Genomic DNA, 27,931 nt, shown 5'->3' with positions numbered 1-27,931 from the left:
CTTGACAGAGACAGTGATCTGCTGCACCCAGCCTAAGGGGTTGAGCAGAGGCATGACCACAGAGGCAGGATAACTCTAGCATTCATTTTCTAAGTGGCTACATATATTGTGAGCTTGTCATTAACCAGGAACTTGGCTGTTGTAGCTTTCAGAGGTAATTGGGTCATTTAGTGAGCATGATCTCTTCCAAGGTACTTACTTTAACAAAACTTACTACAGCAAACAAAAATACAACTATAACATAGAATATACATACACACACACACACACATATATATATGTGTGTATATATATATATATATATATATATATAATTTCATAGTTGTTTATCTGAAAGCATTAGTAAGAGAAATAATATTTACTATAACCATTATGCTATCAATATGTAATATAATATACATGTTATTACTGTTTTTAATGAGCTTATTCATAGTCAATTTGCTATGTTTTTAAATTTTGCATCTAATCTCTGACAACAATATTGCAAGAATTGAAGAACATATTTAATAATGTTCATCTAAGAGACTGCATACTAGTGGGAAGTACAAGGTTAAAAAAAATACATGGAGAGTAAGAAACAATGGAAATACCAGATGAAACACCCTGGTTGTGGGAAGTGCCAGGTGCTGTTAGCACAATGAGAATATCATCAGAGTTTAAGAAGACTCAGTAGATGAATCATGTATCATCTTTCAGTTTCTAATTTTATCTGAAAATGTTCCCTTTGAAAGAGGACTTACCACTATAGTAGGCAAATTAGAGAACATAATAGAATGTCTTCACTAGTTTATATTTTTAGTTATTATAAGACATTGATCGGGTGACCATTTGTATTATATGTTCACATTCCAACTGAATTGAATTTTATATCAAGAAAATAATGAATATGTTTTCTTCTATCAATTACATATATTTCAGAAGTATTTCTTGACAAATACTAATATTTATGAAATGGAGACATGCCCCTCTTCTGAATTATTTGGCCAGTGGTGAAAGGCAAAATAATCTATACTGTGTACATATGTTTTAATGACTCTTTGCCATAATGAAAATTAATACCAAATAAATTCACCCAATGTGCAAATAACCCCCATAAATACTATATAAGTGTTTACTTTAATAAATTATAAAACATTATTTTTAGACTGAGTCTACGTTTGTGTAGTAGGTTATCTGAGGCATAGCTGAGACATTGTTTTTGCTCGCAAATTCTAATGTAATATATGCACTGCAATTTTGAAACATAAAGGTAGAAATGATTTATTTATTTAATAAATTAATTACTAAAAATAAGTACATACTGTGTGCTAAATACATTGATTTGTGCTGTGCTCATACTGACAAGCAGGAGTGAAACACTAACTTCATCTCACAGCTTCTGGTTTAAGTGAAAATTACTTTACAGCTATATAACCAGTTTGCTCAGCATTCACCAAAAATCGCAGTCTTGAAAACACTGATGTATATAACCTAGGTTTGCCGAATTCAGCAAACAAAAATACAAATATAACATAAAATATGCATATTTCTATAAATACGTAGAGAAAGATCTCATAGCTGCTTATCTGAAATTCAAGTTTGTCCTAATGTCCTATATTTAACCTGGCAACTCTAATACACTTGTATACTGCTTGTAATGGTTTGAATTGTGGCCCTCCAAATTCATGTGTTCAAATCCTAACTCACAATACCTCCGAATAGGACCTTTCTTTGGAAATGGAAAAAAAAATTACAGAGATAATTAAGATGAGATCATACTGGAATAGGGCGGGCCCCCATGCACTTTCTTTATAAAAAAGGGATATGTGGATACAGACCCACATCCAGAGAAAACTGCATGTGAGGATGAAGTTGACAAGGAACACCAAGAATCACCTGCCACTTCCAGAAGCTGGAAGAGCAGAGTGGACAAGATTCTCCCTCACAGATCCCAGACGGAGCCAACCTTGTTGATACCTTAATGTTGGGCTTCTGGCCTTCAGAATTGTGAGGAAATAATTTCTGTTTTGAAGCTACCTGGTTTCTGGTACTTTGATAGAGCAGCCCTAGAAGACATGTATATCTCTCCTCAGAAGAATAGAATAAAATAATTCCCACACTAGCAAACGTATCTGAAAGCAATATTACAAAAGATTTACATGGTGTGTGTGTTATTTGATATTATCTTTTTTAATAATCACATAGAGAGACCAGAAGTATATGATTTTCCCATTTACTGAGAGTAAAACCAAATTCCTAAATGGATGTATATACAATATATATTTTTTAAAAATTCTGCCATCAATGAAGTGGCAAAACTCATTCAATTTTAATTCCATATTTAGTAAATATCTATTGTGCTGCCTGTGTGTGTGTGTGTGTGTGTGTGTGTGTGTGTGTGTATGTTTATAAAGGAAAAAAATGTCTTTAAGTATTAGCTACAGTTTATATTTTAAGGGAATGGTTTTCTTATTGAGAGTCAATTGAAACTGTTACCTCTGGAGATATTCATTCCTTCCTTTCTTATTCCCTCTTTCCCTCCCTTCCTCTCCTTCTTTCCATTCTTTTTTGCCTTTATTTCTAGCTCTTCCACATACCAATAAGCCTGTGTTTACACCTGCTGATATATTTCATCCTATAATATAGGCTTTTGTCTATAATGTCAGGGTTTTCGTTTTCGCTATTTGAGCTTTTCCTATTAGTTCTTTAAACTTGGATCTTTTCATTCCTCTCTAAGTAGGTCATTTGTATCTATTTTAAAAGGTCATTGTTCTCAGCTTGCTTGCGCCTCTGTGTCTGCCTCTGTGCACTGGCTCATCTGCCCCCGCCCTTTCAAGGATCCCTACACCTGAGCTGCCTCCCTGCTTACTCTCAGCACTTTTGATAATGGCTGTGCTTATTAAATTTTCTGCACATTCAACTGAATTCTGGGAATTTATGACTATCATGTTTGCTGCTTTATCATCCTTATTTTGCATGCTTCATTTTTTTTTTAATACTAGCTTTTATTTCCTGTGAACTTTATTCCTATCTGCTTAGGTAGGGTATTTGTGGCCATATGTTCTATGGCCTTCTCTTGGGTATCCCTTTTCCATTTGCTCTGCCTCATGGCATGTGCAGCTTGGTTTTAAGATGGTTATGACTATTCCCCTGAATAAGCATTTAGGGGTTGCTTTTGGTTATTTCCACTTTGTAAGTTATTTATTATTATTTTGGATCTCTGATTTAGTCCCAACAATGTGCAGAAGAATGTAAATAATTAACATATTGGGCAAACATGAAGTTTGGGTTTCACATAGGGCATACCACTGATCAAAGGGGTCCCTGAAATAATGGACATATTGCCCTAGCCGGTTGGGCTCAGTGAGCAGAGCATCAGCCTGCAGACTGAAGAGTCCAGGGTTCGATTCCAGACAAGGGCACATGTCTGGATTGTGGGCTCGATCCCCAGGGTGAGTCGTGCAACCAATAAGTGATTCTCCCTCTCCCTTCCTCTCTAAAATCAATAAAAATATATTAAGAAAAATAACTGACATGTTGAGAATAAGCTCACACATGTCATAGAAGAACAGCAACTGACCAGCTCTGCTTATAGCCTACAGTTTATATGTTTGAGAATTTCATACAGCTAGCCAAACTCCTTATAGTCACTGGGATAATCTTAACTATACCTGGCATTTCTACCACTAAGGAACTGGGTTTTGTTGGCACAGGTGTTGTTATTATAGTCTTGACTGTGTGGGGGACCTGCCAGTTGTCAGTCCAGATGCTGGTCTCCTGCTCTAAGCCTGACTCGTGTGCACTTAGATACCTGAGCACGTATATGTCCCCTCGCTAGCATGTGAGTCCTGTTCTTATACACCAGTTTCACTGTAATCCAATACTCTCTTTCTAGGTTCTGATACCAACTTCCTTGGACTGCCCTATGCACTTGGACACTGTCCCTGTACGTACTACCTGGATTGGCCCCGGATTTCATTCACATTTCTCTGGAATAGAGATTATAAGCTCTCTCTCCCTCCTAAAAAGCTTGTGTGACTTTTATTCAGGAACAACTGCCTAGCCTCTGGATCAGCTTGCATATGTGGAAGCCAGCCCAGATTAGGTTAGAAATCTCTGAGGCACTTCAAGTATTACGACTTAAATGTCTGACACTTGCCTTGTCGCATAAATTACAGTTGAAATAGTCTAGCCTATCTTAAAAAGACTAAAAAAATATGCAACCATTATTATGAAAATGTCAAAGTTCAAGCATACACACAAAAGAGGGCCACAGTGTAATAATCCCTATGTACACACTCTACACCTCCAACACTTCTGTGCTGTGATAGCTAATTTGTTGGTGCCCACTTGCCTAGGATAGGGATGCCTAGACGGCTGGTGGAACATTATTTCTGGGCGTGTCTGTGATGGTGTTTCTGGAGGAAATTAGTAGAGTGAGGAAAGAAGAACCCCTCACCAATGTGGGTGGACATCATCCAATCTACTGAGGGGCTGAACAGAACAAAGAGGTGGAGAATGGGTTATTCTAGGCTGCTTGATCTGTCCTGTTCATTCCTCCCATAGACATGGGTGCTTGTGATTCTTGGACCTTAAGCCTAAGGCTGAGATTTACATCACCAGCTTCTCTGCTGTGCAGACTTGTGGATTCAGGCTAAATCATAGCACTGGCCTTTCTGGTTGTTTAGCTTGCAGAGGATGGTAGGACTTCTTTGCCTCTGGAATCACCTGAGCCCAGTCCTATCTATGTCTCTCTCCCAGATACATATTACTCAACTTGATGTATCAATTTTATATTTGCAAACTACAACTTTATTTACTAAATAACTATAGGATCATAATCTCTCTGAAAATATTAACATTTATTTTATACTAGATGCCCCTTGCAGGAAGATTTCTGCAATAGGATTTCCTGCTGTGATCCTTGCCCTGCCTGCTTCCCTTCATTCTCCCCTGCCCCACTTGCTTGCTTCTCCACAGCACTCTGCTTTTTTCTATGAGTCTTCAATCTTTTCTCTGGCCTGGGTATTCAAATTAACCGCCATCTTGGTTGGGCTAATTTTCATACTCACCCTGATTGGCTGGTGGGCAGGGCTTGCTGGTGTAGCAAAGATGCAGTCAATTTGCATTTTTCTCTTTTATTAGATAGGATTATCATTTGTCCAGTTACTGATTCAAATTCCCCAAACACACTCTCATACTCCCAGTTAGTTGAATGTTTGAATAGTAGTCAAACCATAATATATTTTATAAATGTATCTTTTAAAAAATATATATTTTATTGATTTTTTACAGAGAAAAAGGAAGAGTGACAGAGTTAGAAACATCAATGAGAGAGAAACATTGATCAGCTGCCTCCTGTACACACACATACACACACACACACACACACACATACACACACACACACACACACCCACTGGGGATGTGGCTGCAACCAAGGTACATGCCCTTGACCAGAATTGAACCTGGGACCCTTCAGTCCACAGGCCAATGCTCTATCCACTGAGCCAAACCTGTTTCAGCTATAAATGTATCTTTTAAATGGAAACAATCACACACAGAAATTAGGTGTTTAATTAGTAATAAAAAGTACAAATAAACAGTCTGAAAAACATTGAAAGTGATGTGCTGCTTTTAACTGCATCATCTCTTTCTTGTGGTGGATAGAGGCAATGTGGCAGGAAATGTGTCCTTGCCTTGAAAGAGAAAGATCTTATGCACTTTTATATACAACGTTTGGATTATCAAGATGCCTGCTTTTAATATAAGCAAAGCGGTTTGCCTGAAATTCCATCAGGAATATAAAAAATCATTCATTCAGTAGGAAAAAGAAAGCTGTGGATCATATTAGCCATTTTATGACACTGCACAGGCACACAGTGTAAACAAATACACACAAATGGGTAAAGCAGCACTTTTCAGGACTTGGTTAAAAATGATCCTCCAACAAAAATACCCAGATAAAGCAAAATTCCATAACCTCAGGAAAGACAGACAAAAGAAATCACAATTGCAAGGTTGGCTAGACTCCTTGTACCTGAATAAAAGTATTTTATCTTTTCACCATGCCTTTGCTGAATTTTATGACTCTTTGCCTTCTAACTAGTAACCGAAAACAGGATTCCTTCAGATTCCTGGGCAGCTTGCCACCACGTTGGGCCAAGGGGCCAATAAAAATCATTAGCAATACATAAATTTTATCCAGTGGGCTTTCCTGAACATGTGCAAGTGTTCATAAGGTCTGAATGCCGAAATCCACATGTTGCATCTCATCATGTGCTCCTCATTTACTTGCAATCGCTTATACTCAAATCCATTATGTGATTATATTGTAATTTATATCAAACGAGAATCAATATAGCATTCAAATATACTAATAGGAATGGAGATTTGATAGACACTTTTGTTAATAAAAGACAGTAGATATGACAAAGTATTCCTAGACCTTTCAAAAGTCCACAGTACACAATGCATATTCTGATTTTTATATATTCATCAGCAGTTAGACTGATATGAATATATTCATAAGAAGAAAATATTAGAATGAAGAAAGCATGTGCATGATTATCCTGATCAGATGGATCAACACTTTCTGAAACTGAACATCTCTATCTACTTGTTTTTGCATTTAAATTTTAAAATTGTCCTTTGAGTAGGTTGATTAAATTGCTATTTGTCCTTGTTGACATCTTAGAATGTTTTTGAAAGTAAAAAATATGTTTTATAAAAAAATGTATTTTTACTTAATGGCCAGTGTAAAAACACATGTGGACACATCCATGTATACACAAGCACCCTTGATAGACTGTGTGACATGTATTTACACTGATGCTTAATTGAAAACTACCCATGTTATAGCAACTGCCACACAATATGAATCAAGGTATTTCAAGGCATATAATCCTCTACTCCATCACTACTCCCCGTACTAGCCTTGGCTTCATTAGGCAGGAACCATGAAAATAAGAAGCAGGGTTTCAAGAATAAAGAATGCAGACTGGTGTAAATAAAGCATTAAAGAAAAGCAGACACACATAGCTGGATGTTATTTTAACTAAGGTGTTGTCTATCTCATGTATCTAATTTCAAATTATAAACGTCTTCCTGGTGAGTAAATTTTTGTCCTTGACCTTTGAAATCACAATTAAATTAATACCAAAATACTTTTAAAAAAAATCAAAAGATACCCCCCTTCATTTAACCCAGAAGATGGTCTCCAAGAAATCTAATAAGAAATGCATTTTGGCTAAAAAGGTTTGACAACAAACTAACACCTCTTTGCACACGAAGAAATTAAACATAAATTAAGGCCAAATATTTTTTAACTCCATAGGATATCAAGGGCATGTTTTAAAAAGAAGTTTAGAGAATCTAAAACTTTAGAAATATATTCTACTCCTTAGCAGAAATTTACTAAAATTGAACTAAACAGATGGGTATCTATTTTTAAAGCTCCAGGGCAGTCAGTGTCACACGTCTAGGGAGTCCATTTTAATAGTCACGTAATCATGTGACACTTCAATTATCTTGTACGTATATGCACATATGTTTACTTCACCAAAGAATGCTATAATTTTTTAAAAATAAATTAAGAATACAGCAAGAGAATGTTTCTTATTTTGAAAAAAAAAAAAGATAAGAAAGCAGATTAATATTTAGCCATTTCAAACAAAGCTTATTAAGCTTTTTGGCCCAAAGTATTTATCTTTTAAAATACATTTTTCTAACACATTGGCAGAGTTATACTACAAAACATTGTAAATAAATTAATTTGTTTTTATTTAAAGTTAGATATATTTTTTATCTTAATTGGATGAAAGTCCTTTTTATTCCCCCCAAAGGGTCTTTTTCTGGCAATTTATAATGTTTATTTTCAAATTGTAATAACAAAAAAATCAAGCACCAATAATAATTGTAATAATATGTAATGATGTTCATTTAGTTTTTGCCTTTTTCTTTCTATTTAAAAGTTATACATAATTAATATGAATAGAGATACTAATGCAATAATTTAAGATTTTAAAGACTGTTAACACCTGACAGTTGTCTTTAAGTGTTGCAGAATTTATTCATCAAATTATATTGTTTCTCTAGCATCTTCATAAAATATTGTTCTGTGTGATGGATACTGGGTGGTTTGCTCAGGTGCCCTTTTCAGAGCTGGTTTTTCTAACCCTTGTCTCCATAAAGACTGGGCTGCTGAGAGTTCACATCTGAATCCTTCACTGCCAACTGCCCTTGGATGCAAAAGATCAGGTCGAGTCCTCAATCTTCGTGCTTAAAATCTAAGACAGAACACACTTATACAAAACTACCATTTATGCCAAGATATTGTACTTTATTATGTTCACCTTCTTTCTACTTTTCTCTATTTTTTATTCATAATTATATTATTATTATAAGTATATCTTTGTTATAAGCCACCACGACACTCTAAAAAATAAATCTATAGGTCATAAAAAGTGGTTAAAATTGTGCTAATAGGTTGTTTATTTTTAACTTTCTTTTATTCAATTTATTTCTTTTTTCAAGGTATGGGGTTTGGAGAAAAACACATAATATAAATTGGCAGTGAAGCAGCTACATTCCAGAAAAATGGATGAGTATTGAAGGAGAATGAGAAAGTAGGAAATATTCTTGGCACGTTTGAAGTCATGCATAGTACAATTGAGCTAGAGTTTATGTTATAGAGTTATATGAGATGAGTCTGGAATACTAAGTAGCACCAACTTGGCTATGCATGCCAAAATAAAGACTTTTAGTTAGTTACAGACTATTGAGTTAATAGGAATAGAAGCAACAGTGCTTTGAAGACCTTTGTTTTATTCTTTGACTATGATGTCATGGAAGTGCTTTGCATTACAAAAATTAAATAATTTTTAAAAAATATTCATAAAATTTGATAACAAGCTTAAGGAATGAGCTTAGCTGTCTGCTGGGTGGACAACATATTCACACAGAGTATTATTTAAAGTTACTTCAAGTATAAAACCAAAGAAGTTGATTCAATTGAAAATAATATTCAGAACTCTCCCCACAACCCCCTAAATTAAGGAATTACCAGATGTGTGAACTAGAAATCAAATGGAGGCCAAAAATCAATGACAATTCAGCAAAAACGTGCACTCTGGGAATTCCCCTACAAAAAGAACCAGGACTTCTTAAAGAAGGTGATTTCAATCTGAGGCAAAAAATATTCATGATGCTTCTGGGAAGTGTGCCACAAAGCAAGGAAAGCAAACAAAAAAATCTATTGAGGTCATGTCACATAGACACTGGGGCTATCTTGAAGAGATTCCAATTAGCTGAAAATGGATAGTCTGAGCACCTAAAACAACTACAATAACAAAAATTTTAATCGACCGAAAAACATGGAGTCTCTAATGCCAGTGATTTCATAGTGGGAACCAAATAATCTACATTTTCACATCAATTCACCAGCTAGGTGTATGCACATGAAAGGACGAGAAGTACCATTTACATAATTAGTAAGGTTAACGATCTGCAGCTTCTGCTTTCACCCCCTTCTCCTTTTTCATGTATGAATAGCAGTTCTTGTTTTACACTGATGCTTGTTTTGGAATGCCATTTCTCCCACACGCCATTGCAAACAGAGTCTTAGGTTTGTGTAGGTCTTCCTCAAAGTTTTTTTGTAAGGTCATTATGATTGGGTAGAACTTCCCAACATTCACCAACTTACCCTTAATCATTTTGATCAGTGTGGTAATGTGAGCTCACGCATCACTTCCTTCTACACTGTGAATTCTTTTTTTATTATTATTATTTATTCTTCAAGTTAGATAATGTATTTATGATTTAATTTCTTTATTGATTAAGGTACTACTTATGTTTCCTTATCCCCCCCCCCCCCCAATTACCCGTATATTTAAGATCTACACACCGTGGATTCTTAAGCTCTATTACTCACATCTTCTATTTCAGCATGACCTAAATCTCTTAAACCCTGTACCATCATCCCTCCCTTCCTTATCCTGTGAAATGTGTCTAGACAGCACATCTATTTTTGCAAATGTATCCTTATATTGTTATGTTGGCTCTGTCTATAGTTTTCTCTCATTTTCCCCTTCCTGCCTTTTTTTTTTTTTTTGTCTAGTCCTATTTCATTTTCTTGTTCTTTATTGAAAACAATCTATATATGTCTCTAACTGTAAAATCAGAGAATCTATTTTGCACTTTCTTTTCTTATACTGAATGCGTTCTCCCAGTTATGCAAGTAGTAACACTCTAGAATGAAAGCAAGCTTTCTCTCCCATTGATTATATTAACATTTAAATTTCTTCTTGTTCTTACAGAAGTTTTTTACTTTCTGCATATGACTTTCAAATTTCCAATATATTGCATGAAAGTAGTTTTAGCTATTGCAATATCATGATGAGAAATCATAATATTTTTCTTTTTCTATTTATAATACACACTTTTCTATATACCATATCAAATCTTTTGTATACTTCATCTTACTGTGATTCTATTTCATACAATTAGCATATATATTCCTATTTACCTCCTTATCACAAACACAAACATTCTGATTTTAGAGTACTTACCATTATCATCACTTTTTGCTTAGATTCAAACTTACTTGAATTTTTCTAGAAGACAAGTGAAATTTCCTCCCTCAAATCATACCATTTCCCATGCACATTTCTAATGTTTCTTTTATGCCGTGTCTCTAAATCCTGTGCAGATTTAATGGACATAATCACTTATTTTTGCCTGGGAAGAATTTCAAATCTTAGGACTAAAGAGTTTTCTTTCATTTATACCTGAATCCTTATGTTTGAAACTGAAATACTCTTCTGAGCTGCTTGAAATGTCCTTGCATAGACTCAGAAACGGTGTCTTTGACCTTCTGTATATCTGGTTTTCCTCATTGCCAGAATGGAAGGGCAAACCCCCAGAAGGCTAGAGGACAGGGAGATGTCAGCCATCCTGAAGTCCCATCTGCTCACTTAACATGCAAGAAAACTGTGGCCCAGAACACCTAAAGCAAAACAAAACACACCTGTTTACCCAAACTGTCATTGTATTTCTCCTTCTCCTACACCTTTCCTCCTACTCCTTCTATTTCAGGTTTTGAATGGGACACATTTTCTGTTACTTCAATACAGTTTTATTATTATTATTATTATTAACCTGTAATGTTTAAAGTATTACATATGTCCCCTTTTTTCTCCCATTGATGCCTTATATCCTGCCCCTGCCCCCCACCTCAGGCCTACACCACACTATTGTTTGTGTTATGGGTTATGTTTATATGCATACAAGTTCTCTGGTTGATCTCTTCTCACCCACCCATCCACCCCTGCCTTTTCTCTGGGATTTGACAGTCTGTTCCATGCTTCTATGTCTCTGGATCTATTTTGTTCTTTTTATTTTGTTCATTAGACTCTACATATGAGTGAGATGTTTCAATATTCTATATTATTATTTCCTTATATTTATGTGGTTACCTCTTCCAGTATCCTTTGAAGTTCTTTTTTTTAACCTTTGTGGACTTAAGCTACACTCTTCCTTCTACATTTCATACAATTAACATATGTATCCCTAAATACTTTCTCATAGTACACACAAACAGACTGATTTTAGAACACTTAATATTATCATTACTTTTCGCTTAGATTCAAACTTACTTGAATTTTTCTAAAGGTCAGAAGAAATTTCCTCCCTCAAATCATAAAAATGCCCACGCAAATTTCTAATGTTTTGACACACACACACACACACACACATACACACACACACACACACTAGTAAAAGGGTAATATGCTAATTGGACCAGACATCTTATGGACAAAGCCAAGGTGTTGGGTCCAAGGCAGAGGAGGACATTTAAATCTCCAGGAGGACATTCCTCTCCCAGACTGGGACCACTGGCTCCTAACTGCTTCTCATTTCTTCTTGAAGTCCCCCTCACTTCTGCTTTCTTCTCCTACCAACCCTAGAATCTTTGTTACATTAATTTAGGAGAAAGTTCCATATCCTTTATCCCCCTCTGAGCGTCCATAGTGAGTCCTTGAAGTTGGTTCAATTGTTGAATAATTTGCATAGATAGGGTGCTTCTTTTGCATAATAAAGGTTGCAACATTTTATTGGAAAATATGCCATGTCTTTTTCCTCCATGCTAGGTTCACATTTCCTGACTGTACATTGCTCCCAAATGAGTTCTGGTGGCTTACACAAAGTGAGTCTTTAATTGTCTTTTTTATGATGATAATCCTTCTTTGTTTATATTGGGAAACACCTGGCAAGTGGCTAATCCCTTTCTATCCTTGCCACATTTCTGTTTCATACTTATGTTTCCTAGTCCAAATCCCAAACCTGTCTGCTGCATTTACTGGAAATATGGAAACAGTGAAGTATTATTTTATTTCTCATACATTCACTATTTTATCCTACTAATTGGAAGCAACACAATTTCCTTCAAGAAATGCTGTTTCTTTATTTTTTTTCCAGTCAATATTAAGTTAACATAGTAACAAGGAATTAATGCTAACAATAAATTATATAGTAACAATATAAATATAACAAAAATACCTTGTGTATTTCTTGTTCTTACCCATATCTACCTATTCCATTTTAGCTGATGCTTGAGCTTCATTATGAGTCTAATTAATTCAGGATAAAAATATTCAGATATTCACAGTTCATCTTATCCTGTTATTATTTTTGAAAAATTTCTTGCCACTTGACTTCTTTCTCAGCTGTGGCCAATTGGTACTATCATTATTGCTTTTTAAGGTATATAAATTACTGTATAATTTTGTACAGAATATTTTTATATAACTACAGAATTATATTTATTTAATAAAACACACAAAAGTTTCAGAATATATGAAGCATTATCATATATTTTGGGTCATATGGGTTAATTTATATCTTGCATAATTGTAGTCCTTCCTACTATCCTATATAATACAAGGTTAATATGCAAATTGACCATATAGTAGAATGACCTGTCACTATAACATGAACTCACCACCAGGGGCAGATGCTGAATTCAGGAACTTCCCTCTGGTGGTCAGTGCGCTCCCTCAGGGGAGTGCTGCTCAGCCAGAAGCCGGGATCACAGCTAGTGAGTGCAGAGGTGGTGGTGGGAGTCTCTTAAGCCTCTGCAGCAATGCTAAGGATGTCTGACTGACAGCATAGGGGGAGCAGGCCTAAGCCGTCAGTTGGACATGCCCTGAGGGCTCTCAGACTTTGAGAGGGTGCAGCCCAGGCTGAGGGGACCTCCCCAAGTGCATGCATTTTGTGCACTGGGCCTCTATTTATATATCAATGTTAAGTAGACATATAATTGCAACTCAATGTATGGCTATATGTTCTTTTTAAAAAAATATATTTATATTCATTTCAGAGAAGAAGGAAAAGAAAGATAGAAACATCAATAATGAGAGAGAATAATTAATTAATAGGCTACCTCCTGCATATTGCCTACTAGGGATTGAGCCCACAAGCTGGGCAAGTGTGATCTCCTGGTTTATAGGTCAATACTCAACAACTGTGCCACTCCAGCTGGGCTATATTATTGAAAATTAGAATAGTCTTTTGTATATTTTATTTTTGAAAAATTCAGAAAATTCATTATTAAAATACATATTAAAACAACTTTCAATTGTGGCTTTTTATAGTTGACTAGAGGCCTGGTACATGAAATTCATGCACTGAGGGGGGGAGGGTGGTGTCCCTCAAGCTACCTGCACCCTCTCCAATCTGGGACCCCTCGGAGGATGTCCAACTTCTGGTTTAGACCCAATCCCTGTAGGACTGCTGGCTCCCAACCACTCACCTGCTTGCCAGTCTGATCACCCTAGAATCACTTCCCTGCCAGCCTGATCCATACCTAACTGCTCCCCTGCCAGCCCAATTGCCCCCAACTGCCCACCCTGCAAGCCCAGTTACCCACAACTTCCCTCCCCTGCTGGACTGGTTGCCCATAACTGTACTCCTCTGCAGGCCTCTTGTCCCAAACTGCCCTCCCCTGCCAGCCTGGTCACCTCCAACTGCCCTCCCTTGGAGGCCTGATTCCCCCAACTGCCCTTCCCTGCAAGCCTGATTGATCTCCCCTAACTGCCCTCCTCTGCTGGCATGGTCACCCCTAACAGCCCTCCCTTGCTGGCCTGTTAGCCCACAACTACCCTCTCCTGCTGGTCATCTTGTGGTGGCCATCTTTGACCACATGGGGCAGCCATCTTGTGCAAGGGTATGAGGGTCAATTTGCATATTACCTCTTTATTATATAGGATGGAAAGAGTTCTGCAATAAAATTAGAAAATGTCCAATGCAATATTTTATTTGACAATACTTTGTAAGTATATATATTTACAAAGTATTGTCAAATAGATATATTTTATACCTTTATTTATAAACTAGAGAGTGAGGTTTTCATATTAATTAGAAAGAGCACAATGCATTTGAAAGTATTTTGAAGTACAACTTATTTTGTATATTCAACACTGTGTATTATGTTGAATCGTTGAAAAGAATACCTCAATTTTACTATGCAACATAAAAATGAATCACATTTGAAGGAAAAGAAATGAATTATTACTATTCTGGAAATCTCTAGTTAATACTAGGAAGTGTCTAAGGAGTAATGACTAATGAATTGCCATTATTCTAACATGTAAGTGAAAATATTTCAGTTGATAAAATGCTAAGCACTATGAGCTCTTAAAATTCTCTATGAACCAGCAATATCATCTAAGTTGTTAACATTCTCTTTGGGAGTGTGTGGGCTAATTCTGACATTCACAGGCAAATAATCCAATACACAGAATCAATCATGCTATACATTTGAGATCACTTTGTTATTGTTTGAATGTCTAAGCATCCTAATTCGCTATATTATAAAATCTCAGAAAGGTGTTTTCAAATTTATTCATGTATCTCCAGAGCATCTATTAATGTAGTTTGTACATAAAGAAAGATGTTAACTGATTGATCTTAAAGTATTTCATTTGTGGAGGAATATTATCTAAGCTATATCTACAAGTTGGTTTTCATTTATCCATAGAGACAAGTCAAATATTTTTACTTCTCAGTAAATTTTTATTTATTGCACAAGTTAAATTATAAATGGACATCAAAGAGAAGTTAAAAATAAAAATTTACCCTCAAGAATAATAGAGTTCCTTTTGATTTCTTTTTAACAGATAGCCCATTAAAACAGCAGTTTTTAAGAAACTCATTTATTGCCGAAACCGGTTTGCCTCAGCGTCAGCCTGCTGACTGAAAGGTCCCAGGTTTAATTCATGTCAAGGGCATGTACCTTGGTTGAGGGCAAGAGACAGCTGATCAATGATTCTCTCTCATTGATGTTTCTAACTCTCTATTCTTCTCTCTTCCTCTCTGTAAAAAAATCAATAAAATATATTAAATATATATATTAAAAAAAGAAACTCATTTATGAATTGCATTACACTGGTATCCCTATTAGAGTTGTCACTATTACATGTGGGGAAGGCTTAGTTACTTTTTAAAGATGTCCCATCAATTCAGCAACATATGTGTCCTGACTAAGCATTTCCTATACCCCCCAGATCCACTGTCTGTCTGACTGTTTCCTCTCTGCTCCTTTGTAGCCCCCGGCTACTATTCAAACAACAGAAGGTGGGATTTATTGCCAAAGCATGTTATGTTATATATGCTTCATACATTACTTTTCTAATTCTTTTTTCTCATTGGTATAAGAGAAGGTGGTACAGTCGAAAAGACACATTAATTGCAGAGAATCCTAATAGAATAGTAACCTCATAAAAAATTCCCTTCTGCTTTCATCATTTTAATGCCCTTGTTTTTATTTCTTTGACTCTTTCATAGCGAAGAGCCTTCTGCCCACCTTGCTCATCTCCCCGTGGCTCTCCTCAATCTGTTATCCTCTCTCTCCTGGCTGCAAGCCAGCTACTGAACCAGCAAATGGGCTATTTATAACTGATGGGTCTCAAAGGTGAGTGCTTCATATAGGGTAAGTACTCTTTTGTCTTGGCAATACCACCACCATCCCCATTGGCTCCAAGGCTATATTGGTACACTTGACCTCTCATGAACTAAGCACGAACATAAAGTCAGACACTGAACTGTAACAAATGTGTTATGTGATCTCAATGCCATTTGAACTTTGCCAGGTTACTTGGTGTGGATATTGCATGTTAAGTATATTCACTATAGAAAATTATGGTTGCTCAACATTAGGGCTGGAATAATATAGAAATATTTCCAATTAGAAGGATATTAGATCTGAAAAAAATGCTAATTATAAATTTTTCATTAATCTGGTCAATTGTGTGCCAGAAGTGTATGCATTTTGTTTCCCTCAATTATGAGCAAAAGACCTGAGTCATGTATTTTAAATAAATAGGGTTTCCTTTAGCCTGAAAATGGGAAGACTTGTCTGATTAAAAGGGACCTGCCATGAGCTACGATGGCAACCTGTGTCATACAGAACATATCATAATCTACTCTTAGTTTTCCTACGTACATGACTGGGTGTTTTCTAAATCTGTCTTGGCAGTCACCTGTTTTTGTAAATATATTTTCTATTGAAATACAACTATATATGCCGGGACCGGTTTGGCTCAATGGATAGAGCGTCGGCTTGGGGACTGAAGGGTCCCAGGTTCGATTCCGGTCAGGGGCATGTACCTTGGTTGCGGGCATATCCCCAGTAGGGGGTGTGCAAGAGGCAGCTGATCGATGACTCTCTCTCATCGATGTTTCTAACTCTCTATCTCTCTCCCTTCCTCTCTGTACAAAATCAATAAAATATATTTAAAAAAAAAAAAAAAAGAAATACAACTATACTCATTTATTTCCTGATAGTGTGTTCCTGCTTTTCTGCTACAAAGACAGAGTTGACTAGTTACCACAGTGTTAAGAAATTTCACAAAAACATTATAACCCATAGTGCTTAAAATACTACCTCTGTTCTAGAATATTTATCTGTTAAAAGTATGAATGAATTTATGACCTGATAAGCCCAGTATAGACTCATTTCTTTTAATTAGTCATTCATATGATTATTTGTTCAGATAGAATTTTCTGTTGTCAAATCTAAGCTCCACTTCCATACCAGTTTTTGGAAAAATTTCAAAACTAAACCTTGGTTTGTTTACCTGTAAAATGAGGGTACTAATTGCATCCACTTCATCCACCACTTTATTATTGAGAAATCATGAGTGAATCAGTAGGACTAAAAAGCAATCTTATATTTGGAGCAATAGCGCTTCAGTTACTTCTACTCCTGTTTCTTCACTGTCTCTTTGGATCCTTCTTTTTATGATTCTCCCTTGTGTTATCAAAATATGTAAATGCCTATAATCATGCTGAAAATATGTAATGTGTATGGGCAAGAGTGGTTATTTAATATATTAGTGGAAGGGATGCACAATTGATGAATAAGTATCTTTTCTCTCCCCATCCTATATAATAAAGAGGGAATATGCAAATTGACAAAGATGGCTGCACCCACAGCTGAGGCCAAGTTCCCATAAGGAGCCTTAAGGAGCAATCAGCAGGAACCTGAGGCTACGCCCACCCTGCCCCCGTGGCGCTTGACAGGGGACTTCAGGCTGTGTCCCCCACTCAGCAAGGCTTGGCAGGGGATCTCAGGCCACCCCCCCCCCACAATCTGGCAGGGCCTGACAGGGAACATCAGGCTGTGCCCCCGCACCCAGCAGGATTTGACAGGGGACCTCAAAGTGCGCTTCCTGTCCCGGTTCTGGACTAGGCGACCTCAGGCTACTACCCCAGCCCCAGCGCCAGGCAGGGGACCTCAGGCTGCACTCAGAACCAGATGGGGCTTCATAGGAGACTTCAGGCCACGCTCCCCACCCTGGCACCAGGCTGAGGGACATCAGACAGGGGACCTCAAGGTGTATCCCCAGTGCTAGGTTGGGGGAACTCAGACTGTGCCCCTGTCCAGCAGGGCTTGAAAGGGGACCTGAGGCTGCACCCCCCCTGCTAGTGGAGCTTGATGGGGGACCTTAGGCCATGCCCCACACCTGGCAGAGCTTGATGGAGGACCTCAAGGCATGCCACCTGCCCTGGTCTGGACGGGGGACCTCAGGCCATGCCCTCTATCCTGGTGCCGGGCCAGAGGACCTGTGGCTATGTCCCCTGTCCGGCAGGGCTTGACAAGGGTGGGGCTGGCCGGGTTTTAGTCTAGCCCAATGTGGGGGTGGGGAGTGGGTCTGATCTGGGTCTCACAGGATTCTGAGGTGCATATGGGTGGGTGGGAACTTGACTCTGGATACCATGGTGTGTCCCACACTCTGACAGGAGGAAGTTTTTCATATATATCTTACTAATTTTCTTTCATCTCTAATACTTTTATTATAGAGAAAGGGCAAATTGCAATATTAAATTATTCCCTCTAATCTCATTTTAATGTGTGTGAATTTCATGCACCGATCACTAGTCCTATATAGTAAAAGGGTAAATATACAAATTATCCCCTCAACCAGGAGGTTTGACCAGAGTTCAACCAGGAGTTGGGGCCAACCTGCCAACTGCCCAGGCCCTCTGTTCCTGGCCAGTCCTTGCCCCAATCGGCCCACCACATCCCAATCAGGACTGAGCCAGCCAATCTCCTGCATCCCCTCCCCCTAGCTGGCCAGGCCCAATCAGCCCCAATTGGTGCCGGCTGGCTCAATCCCACCCATGCATGAATTTGTGCACCAGGCCTCTAGTAATGTTATAATGCTATTTGCTTTTGGCTCACATTGAGACATGAAGAACAATAGGGACTGAAATGGAGCAGTGACAAGTATTATATTATAGATGACCAATAAATAATTCTTGAATGAATGTAATAAAATGTTACATGAAGACCACATTGTTCCATGATAATATTATCAAAGACAAAATGGTGGGTTCTAAAGTCTAAACCAGTTTTTTTCCAGGTTGGCTATTGTAAAAACAAATAGGCAATAACCATGCCTGTTTAGGTGGAGTTAGATTTGCTTATATAACAGAGAACAAAGAATGGGTGAGGTATACGGGCCATAAAATTGGCACAGAAGATAATTTTAATCAAGCATGGAGAACATTTACAACTTGATAAATGTAATCAATGATTCAAAGCTAGTAGATGTTAATTCATGTTCAAAAAGCTGTTTACCATCTCTAGATATTTTAATACAATCAATAAAATGCATCACTCTAAACACAGTTTACATTTGTATTTGTTTTATTGAGGCTTATAACTTCACCCTATCTAATTTAAATTCCTTTGCTTGGGGAAGACTCTAGACCTCAAGGAGAAGAAAAATTAGTAGCACAGTAAATTATATCAAGATGATGTCTAGCAGTAAGAAAGAGCTAAGTGTATGTATTTATGTGTTTGTAAGGATGAGGTCATTGTATCCATTCCAGTTAAGGTCATGGTACTTATTTATTATATTATTATTATTTAGGTTTTATTGAAGAACAAAAACTGAATTAATCATGGCAAAGATGATTTAATGGAACTTGGGAGCCCAAGGTCACAAGGAAGCATAGTGTTGAAAACAAGTACTTGCCCTATGGTTTTTATTAACATATATCTACATCACACTGAGAACCATTTTTTGACATGTCTAGTATTTACAGTAATTAGGGAAATGGAAATCAAATTGTTCAAAAAACACCTATTGTTTCCCAGACATAATTGGGAGTGGTTAAGGGAGGAAATTAAGTCCAAATATGTAAATACAGAATTAATGAGGTAAAGAAAACTATGTTAACATCAATATATTAGAATTTTATATATACTCTGGTGATAACTGAGAACATTTAAGCTACATGTAAAAAGGAAAGACAAGTAGCAATGAATATTATCCTATTGTAATTACTGATGAAAGAATTTAGATTGTAAGTATACATTCAGTCCAGAAGTTTATTTGAATTCCTCAAAAACTTAAAAATAAAGGTCCATTTCACCCAGTAATCCTGCTTCTAAGAACATATCCCAAGAAAACAGAAACACCAATCAGAAAGTATATATGCACCCCTATGTTCATAGCAGCACAATTTACAATAGCTAAGATTTGGATACAACCTAAGTGTCAATCAGCAGATGAGTGGATTAGAAAACGGTGTTACATCTACACAGTGGAATACTATGCTGCTTTTTAAAAAGGAGGATTTCTTACCATTTGCAACAGCATGGATGGAATTGGAGAGCTTCATGCTAAATGAACTAAGCCAGTCAGAGAAAGGTAAATATCACATGATCTCACTCATTTGTGGAATATAGTGAACAACATATAAATTAATGACAAAAATAGAACCAGAGACATAGACGCACTGAATTGACTGTCCAACCTACTAGTATGAGGGAAGAGGGAGTAAGATTTCAACCAAAGGACTTGTATGCATGTATATGAGCAAAACTAATGGATGCAGACTGGAGTTCTTGGGGGGTTGGGAGTGAAGGCATATGCTGGGGAGTGGGGGTGATTGGAGAGAGGTCAATGGGGGATAAAAGGAGACATGTAATACTTTAAATAATAAAGAATTAAAAAGAAGAAAATATCCCTTAAAGCAAAAATTTTCCCAATACTTGCTAATAATGCCACCTAAAAAGTGACTTTTTTTTCCAAGAAATCTTATATAATAAAAGTTAATATACAAATAAACCAAACAGGGGAACAACTGGTGGAATGACCCATTGCTATGACATGCACTGACCACCAGGGTGAAGACACTCAAAGCAGGAGCTGCCCTCAGACGGCAGTCCCCAGGCCAGCATGGCTGGTGACAGCAGAAGGCCCCCCAATCAGCTGGTCGGTCACCCCACAGATTGACTCTGATCATCTGCCAGGCCTAGGGATCCTATTGTGCAGAATTTCATGCCCAGGGCCTTTAGTAATATTCATAATTGTAATTTATGCTCAGAATGGTTTTGTGATGACCCAACCCTGAGAATGATGTGCAAGATACTTGAAAACTAAAATGAGGAGAATTACAATTTGAAATTAGTTACTTAAGCATAATTTATATTTTATTAATCTAGTAACCTAAGAAGTTTCAAAGTCACAAATTTTTATATGCTTCTCTAATTATAGGTTAGCTATGGAAAACTTACATTTCTTCACATATTGACTGAGATCATGATATTGTTGTTCTCACCAACTCTTATATTGAAGATTTGAAATAGTTACTATTCTTTTAGACTAGGTGTAAAAGACACTCCACTAATTCTATAATACTTTTTTTAAGTTGTCTATAAATTTGTAAAAAATATATCATTAAGGTTCCCATGAGTTAGCCCAGTGGTCGGCAAACTGCAGTTCACAATCCACATGCAGCGCACTAGGAGCGGTTTGCGCTCTGTTGACTAATGAGTTTGTCAACCACTGGTCTAGACTAAATGTTACTATGTAGTGGGAAGCTGTGAGGATTAGGCAATTATGGCATATTGTGTGCAAAGAGGTAAAGAGTAGTATATGACAGTGGTCGACAGACTCATTAGTCAACAGAGTGGCAAACCTCTGACACTATGACCAGTTATGCTTCCTCCTCCCTTGTCTTTTCACTTTCTTTTCTTTCTTTCCAGATCCTATCTATCTATCTTTTGATAGACAGTCCTACAGTCTCACATCTTCCATGGCTCTCTGACTCTCTTCACCTCTCCCAAGAGAAGCTAAGATAATGATAGGTGCACCACGCAGCATTTCATAACTCATGTTTTTATTGTGCTATGCTTCTTGTTTGTTATTTTTGTCATCCCAACTGTATTATGTGTTACTTGAGGACAGAAATCACATCATAAAATCCCTATAGGTATTTTTTTATTTAAAAATTCCATGAACTATGTGTTTAGCAGTAAGGAATCACTTCATGACAATAATGCCAATGTTTAGAAAATAAGGATTCCTACCTGAAAACTAAAGATCATTCCTGTTTGCTGGTGCTTTGTTTATAATTGTCAAGAATGTTTTATTCTTGTTAATATTCATATAACACAAATATATTTTGGTACACATTCTTGGACATCATTGACTGAGTACATATACTTAATGTTATCTTTGTAAAGATGAAGACTAGGACTTACCAGCTTCATGATATGGTGGTGAGTTTCATGTAAATAGGACTACAAAGCATGAAAAGAAGTTGCACAATATAGAGAATTTAACCCTCATTTGTTTGATAGAAGCATTTTTATTATTGATAGGGAAAACCACACTTGTTATTATTTTAATTACCCTTATTTTGATTATTTCTCAATTTCTTGTTGTCCAATTAACACATTTACCCTTGAAATCTCCATGTAAAATAACAGGGCTTGATTATATATACAAGGTTAACAACTTTTTAAATTTTACCTTTGATACAAAACACAATATAGAATCATAGAATTATAAGTTCTTCCTGGTTGAAATTTAGTTATATTCAGTGATTGATGTAATAAGCTGTTCTCAGGCATTTTAGGACACTGGGTAAATTAAAAACAAAAAATAATATTAGAAGTATTTAATTTGAAAGCATGTTTTATTTCAAGATGGAAACATATTTCTTGGAGTTCTCCTTGATGACTTCTGTTAAATTTATATTAATATATATCTTAAGATAATAGATTTTCATACAGTATGTAAGTTAAGTTGAATCATGTTATTTCACTATTGTTAAGATATCATTATATTTTTCTATGATGCATATATTATCTTAAGGAATTATAATTTGATAAGTAATAATTTAAGCAACTATTGCTAACTATCATCATAATAATTAATATTTTTAAAATAAAAAATAGTTTTTTCTTTGTTGAATTCTTAAAGATTACAGTACAGTTCTCTGCTCACAAAATTGAATCATTCATTATTCTAATCCCATTTGTAAATATTTGGCTTTGGTTACTCAGTTTATAAATGTTAACAATTATCCTGGAAATGCTTTGTTCCTAAGTATTTAGGTTTTCCAAGGAAAATAAAGTTACTTTAGACTTTACTTCTGATATCTGGAGAGTATGTTAAAAGATTATTTTGTGGAGAGGAAAATAGAAAAAGATCATTTATAAAGTTAAAAAGAGAGAGAAAATAAAGATTAAGGGGTAAAAAATGCAGGAAAGTGGAAGGGTATAGAGACAGAAAAGAAAGAACTAGTATTAAAAATGAAAGAATGGGAAGCAGGCCTTTGTTACTGACTGGTTGAGCATCAACCCATGAACCAAGAGGTTCCCAGTTTGACTCTTGGTGGGAGCACATGGCTCAGTGGCTGGGCCTCCAACCATGAACCAGAAGGTCACAAAGGCACAACCTTAGTAGGGGGCGTATAGGAGGCAGGCACCAATCAATGTTTCTCTCATCAATGTTCCTATATCTCTCTCTAAAACCAATAAAAACATATTTTATAAAAATGAAAGGAGGGGAAAATGGAAAGATATTCACAAAATATTTTCTAACATATTGTAACTTGGTTTGCAACTAAATTTTAATTTTCTGAAATAGATTGGAAAGTGGAAAATGTACCTCTTCATAGTTTTACTTCTTAAACTTTAATATAAAATTTTTTAGAGTAGTTATTACACTGGACACATAAAACATTGCACTATTGGTGGATTCCTGAATAAAACTTTAAACATCATTTTTCTGCTTAGAGTAGATTATATATTAAATACTTTCAAATATACTCCACTTTATCTCATACTCACCTACATGAAAACCACTAAAAAGAAAGCCTGAAAATATGCTAATTAAATTCTGCTATCTGCACATAGATTATTTTTACAGCAGATGTTTGGCTTCTTATAAGTGAAATTCATTCCTTTATATGGTGTCACAAGCTCCGACCACATTTTCCTGCCTTAATTATTTCTTTGATTTTCACTCACAGGATTTCTGTTGATTTCTGCTCTTGCTCAAATGGATCACTAAAAGTTCCTGTGACATTTTGAAAATGCATCTTCTTCATCTACCCAGTTCTTGTCTGGAGGCATAAAATTTCTATTTGTAGGTATGCCAATTACTGCCCTCCTTCATGAGTCATATAAATGAAACTCCAGTTTTATAATAAGCCAAGCATGGAGTGGAGAGAAAAAGCAGGGTGACAAATTTCAGGAGCAAATAGCAAACACCAACACACACCTCTGATTCTCTAAAGCCTTCTTTTCTCATGAATGAATGACATACTATTCCCAAAGGCAAAGAGACACCAAGCGGATGTAAACTGTGATACCTCTGGCAAAACCATCGCTGCTTAAATCATATATAATGATCTTTCAACAGATGTTAAAATGTCATCTTTACTTAATGATGTCGAATACGATTATTATTTAAAGCCTATCACAGTTGCGTCTTTGCTAGTTTAAATTCTGATGTATTTGAAATCAATTGTGGAAGAGTGATGTATGCAATTTGATTTACCTTGAATGCCTGAGCAACTCATTTTGCTCGGCTTATAAATGACAGCATGAATATAATGGCTCATTTTGATAACAAGAAAATTTAAAGTTTGGCTCAACAATCTGAAAGAACAAAATTAATCTTGACATGGGTCTAAAAATAAGAACATCTGTTTGCAGCAGGAAATAGTCATGATTTATGGTTCCGACATCACCCTGTGATGTGTTGTTTCACTTTATGGTAATTTACAGCTTTTAATGTACTATATAACTCCACAGAAACTGAGGTAATGCTGCCTCGAAATCCAATAAAAGGAACAAAAATGTAGAATATAAATGTTTGGTTTCCTGTGCAAAAATTTTGGTTTTTAAAGTGGAGATTCATGTGGGGAGGAGAGAATGATTCCCAACCAAAATTGCCCTTAGGCAGCTTTGAAGTTTTGCTGGTGTCAGCATCCTACACACTCCTGTAATGAGGGGCAGGGAAGTGGGGCCTATGGCAAATCTCATGGGCCATTACCATATTCATGAATTTTTATGTATGGTTTTAAAAGCATGGTCTTCCTGCAAAGTTCTAAAGCCACCCGAATGCCCCAAGTCATACCTATTTATTTTATGTCTTTGGCCAATACCACAAACTAATCATTTTTTTAAAGTCTAGTAAATTATTTTATATAAAATAGTCCCTCATCCTAAAAATAATAGATTTCAGAACTCTTACAACGCACTAAATTGATACTATTGTATTCAAAATACATTAAACATGGAAAACTGTGCTGTGCTATCATGTGACTGACTACATGGCTACCTCTCAAGCAAAGAGTTCACAATCTTGAACATTTTATATGCTGCCTCCTGCAAGTAACATCGCTTGCACCTGCTGAGTGCAGTTCTTTTGGTAGGACAGTGGGGAAAGGTTGGATAAGAACAGAGGTGAGGATTTTGCAGAATGAGGATCAAAGAGTCTTAGTGCACAAACTGTCAGTACTTTCCACTGAAAAGTTGTCCCTATAAGGAATAATCAAGGTAATAGCCCGGGAGAGAATTTGCAGGAATAGTAAAGTCATGCTAATATCATAGGTTAAGTTATGTGGAAATTGCAGTGTTTTAAAACTGTGTTCTCACTGCATTTAGGTAGGATGGTGTTGATTCTCAGCCCCTTGGTCTGTATTTTAGAATTCATCCTTAATTAAACAAATGGCAGAGGGGTTAGTAAATGCCTCCTCATAATATATGCAGACATGAAAATGGCAAGTACTTTACTTAAAATGACACTTCTAGAGGTTTGTCTAGAAGTTTTATCTTATTATTTGTAGACAGGAACTTGTAACACAATTTCATTCAGACGACTACTTATTTCCTTTTCTTGAATGACATTTTAAACTCTCATAAGAATAAGGCAAAAATCACCATTTTATTTTCATCTGTTCTCTTCCCATTTATTCTCATAACCAAGTCTGGGATAATAACTTCATAGAAATAAGCATTTTCTACAAAGTGTATATTACCAATAAAGCATTATGTTATAATTTTTGTTTTGTTTCATTTTATACTTTATTCCTTCAGAAATTATTATCATTCTGAAATGATATTTATTTTTACTGGAGACTATGATATTGCCTTGATAGACCACCAAATTATTTTTGTGTTAAAAACAGTTTTCCATTATTTTAGTGTATCTTTTTATTCTACTTTATTTCTATTTTTTTAAATGTTGAAGAATATTTTCAAACTATTTTAAGAACACTCACATATTATATTTTAAAGACAGACAAAATAGTGAAGTGTTTAAGACTACAGAACATTGTATTACACTGGAACATCTGTCTGGATTGTCATATGTACAGAATAGAATAATTTTAGGTATAATTCAAAAATCATGAATAAGCATCACTTCTAAAATAAACCCAAAAAACAAAATAATACCCACAATGCATTTTATCCTATTGACTGGTCTATAAAGTTTATAGATTCTTATGCCAGTGACGTTAACTGAAAGGAGAACATTAAAAAATGAAATATTTAGGGATCTTGGAAGGTCAACTCAAGGTCATCTGAAAGGTGCTTATTTCAGGATAGAGAAAATATGATTGCACATTAAAAATGAATTAATGAATGAAGGGACTGCTGATTTTATTATAAACTTGTGTTATATTTTAGGGCTCATTGGTACATTTAAGTACTTAGATTTTGGATAACATAAACACTATTAGGGAAGAGTATTTTCAAATTGGTCAACAAATATATAGGGAAGAAACTCTCTCCAAAGTTATATAAGTTATTTTGTTCATGCATGGTATTAGAAAAACCTATAATTTGCTTTTCTGTAGCAGGAGATTGCTCTTCCAACTGCCCTAGCCTATTTTAGTCTGGCATAAATAAAGAAAAATCACTGCAGGTCTATCTTACTATAATACTAGAGTGCTATACAGATGTTGAAATAAGTTTCTCCTTGGCCCTGCTTGCTTCACCAGTTGTGGGAGTACTCACTCCATCCTGCACCAACTATACCAACTATTGGATGCACAGGTCCTTCTCTGCTAGGAATTGTGCCCCCATGGATGCTGGGTATTGGAAGATGGAGAAGACGTGCAAAGTCCTGGTTGTAGGAAGTGGTTATAGCCTCCTACTGACCTGCTGGCAAAGCCACAAACAAGTCCCAGCTTGGAGGGCATCGCCCTCTAAGCATAATTAAGCTTGATCTCGTGACTGCTCCCTAGATCTTTCCTGGGTAGCTAGTGGGCTGTGGGAGGGGCAGCAAGTGCTGCCAAAACAAGTGAAACTTACAATAACATTGTAGATTACCTTGTTTGCCCTTGACTATAAATAAAGCTTTAGCTTTGCAGTCTGGATCTATTCTGTGACCTCAGCCAGGCACAGAAGATCCACCTAGCCCCAGCTTTTTCTCTTTGTCTATCACTTCTCTATCCTTCGTTGCCTCTGCTCAGGCTTGCCGAACCTGTGGCTGTGCTGGCACTGCACACTGGTTGTATAAGAGAGTCTTTATTGTAACCCACTCAGTTAATGCTACTAAGGAGCCATTAGACAAAAACAGTTCTTTAAAGTAGCCTTACATAGCAGCTACCGAAAACACAGTAGCAAACATAGGAGCCATACCAAGCAGCCGCCCCTACATAAAAGCAGCTGCAGTAAATTTATGAGCTGTTACACAAAGAAGTCCGACCAGGCAGTCTCTGACTGGCTGGTCAGTAACACATTTTTATACCAACTCAGACAAAAGAGGCTTCTTGACAAATAATGACCTCAATCTTTGGGTTACAGAAGATAACAGTATGTGTGGTACAATCATTGTGCCCTTACTCGTTTTGGCCTTGAACAGCCAGCGTACTCTGGACAGGGTCTCCACACTCCAATTGACCTTGACCATTTATCATACACTGATTAGGATTCCCACAACAGACTACTTGTATTCCGCTTTTTGCCATGTCTTTCCCAAAAGTTCCCTCATGGATCACATATCCAAGAGACAAAGTAATAGCCACAGTAGTTAAAGTAACTCTAAAATCATATGCAAATTGTAGAGTAATTTAGGAAGTCATAGAAAGGGAATGTGTAGGGAGATGGGGAGCCATTGGAGCCTAGAGAAAA

Source organism: Pipistrellus kuhlii, unplaced genomic scaffold (assembly GCF_014108245.1).
Source record: "Pipistrellus kuhlii isolate mPipKuh1 unplaced genomic scaffold, mPipKuh1.p scaffold_m20_p_3, whole genome shotgun sequence".
Lineage (NCBI taxonomy): Eukaryota > Metazoa > Chordata > Mammalia > Chiroptera > Vespertilionidae > Pipistrellus > Pipistrellus kuhlii.
This window is presented reverse-complemented; position numbering follows the sequence as displayed.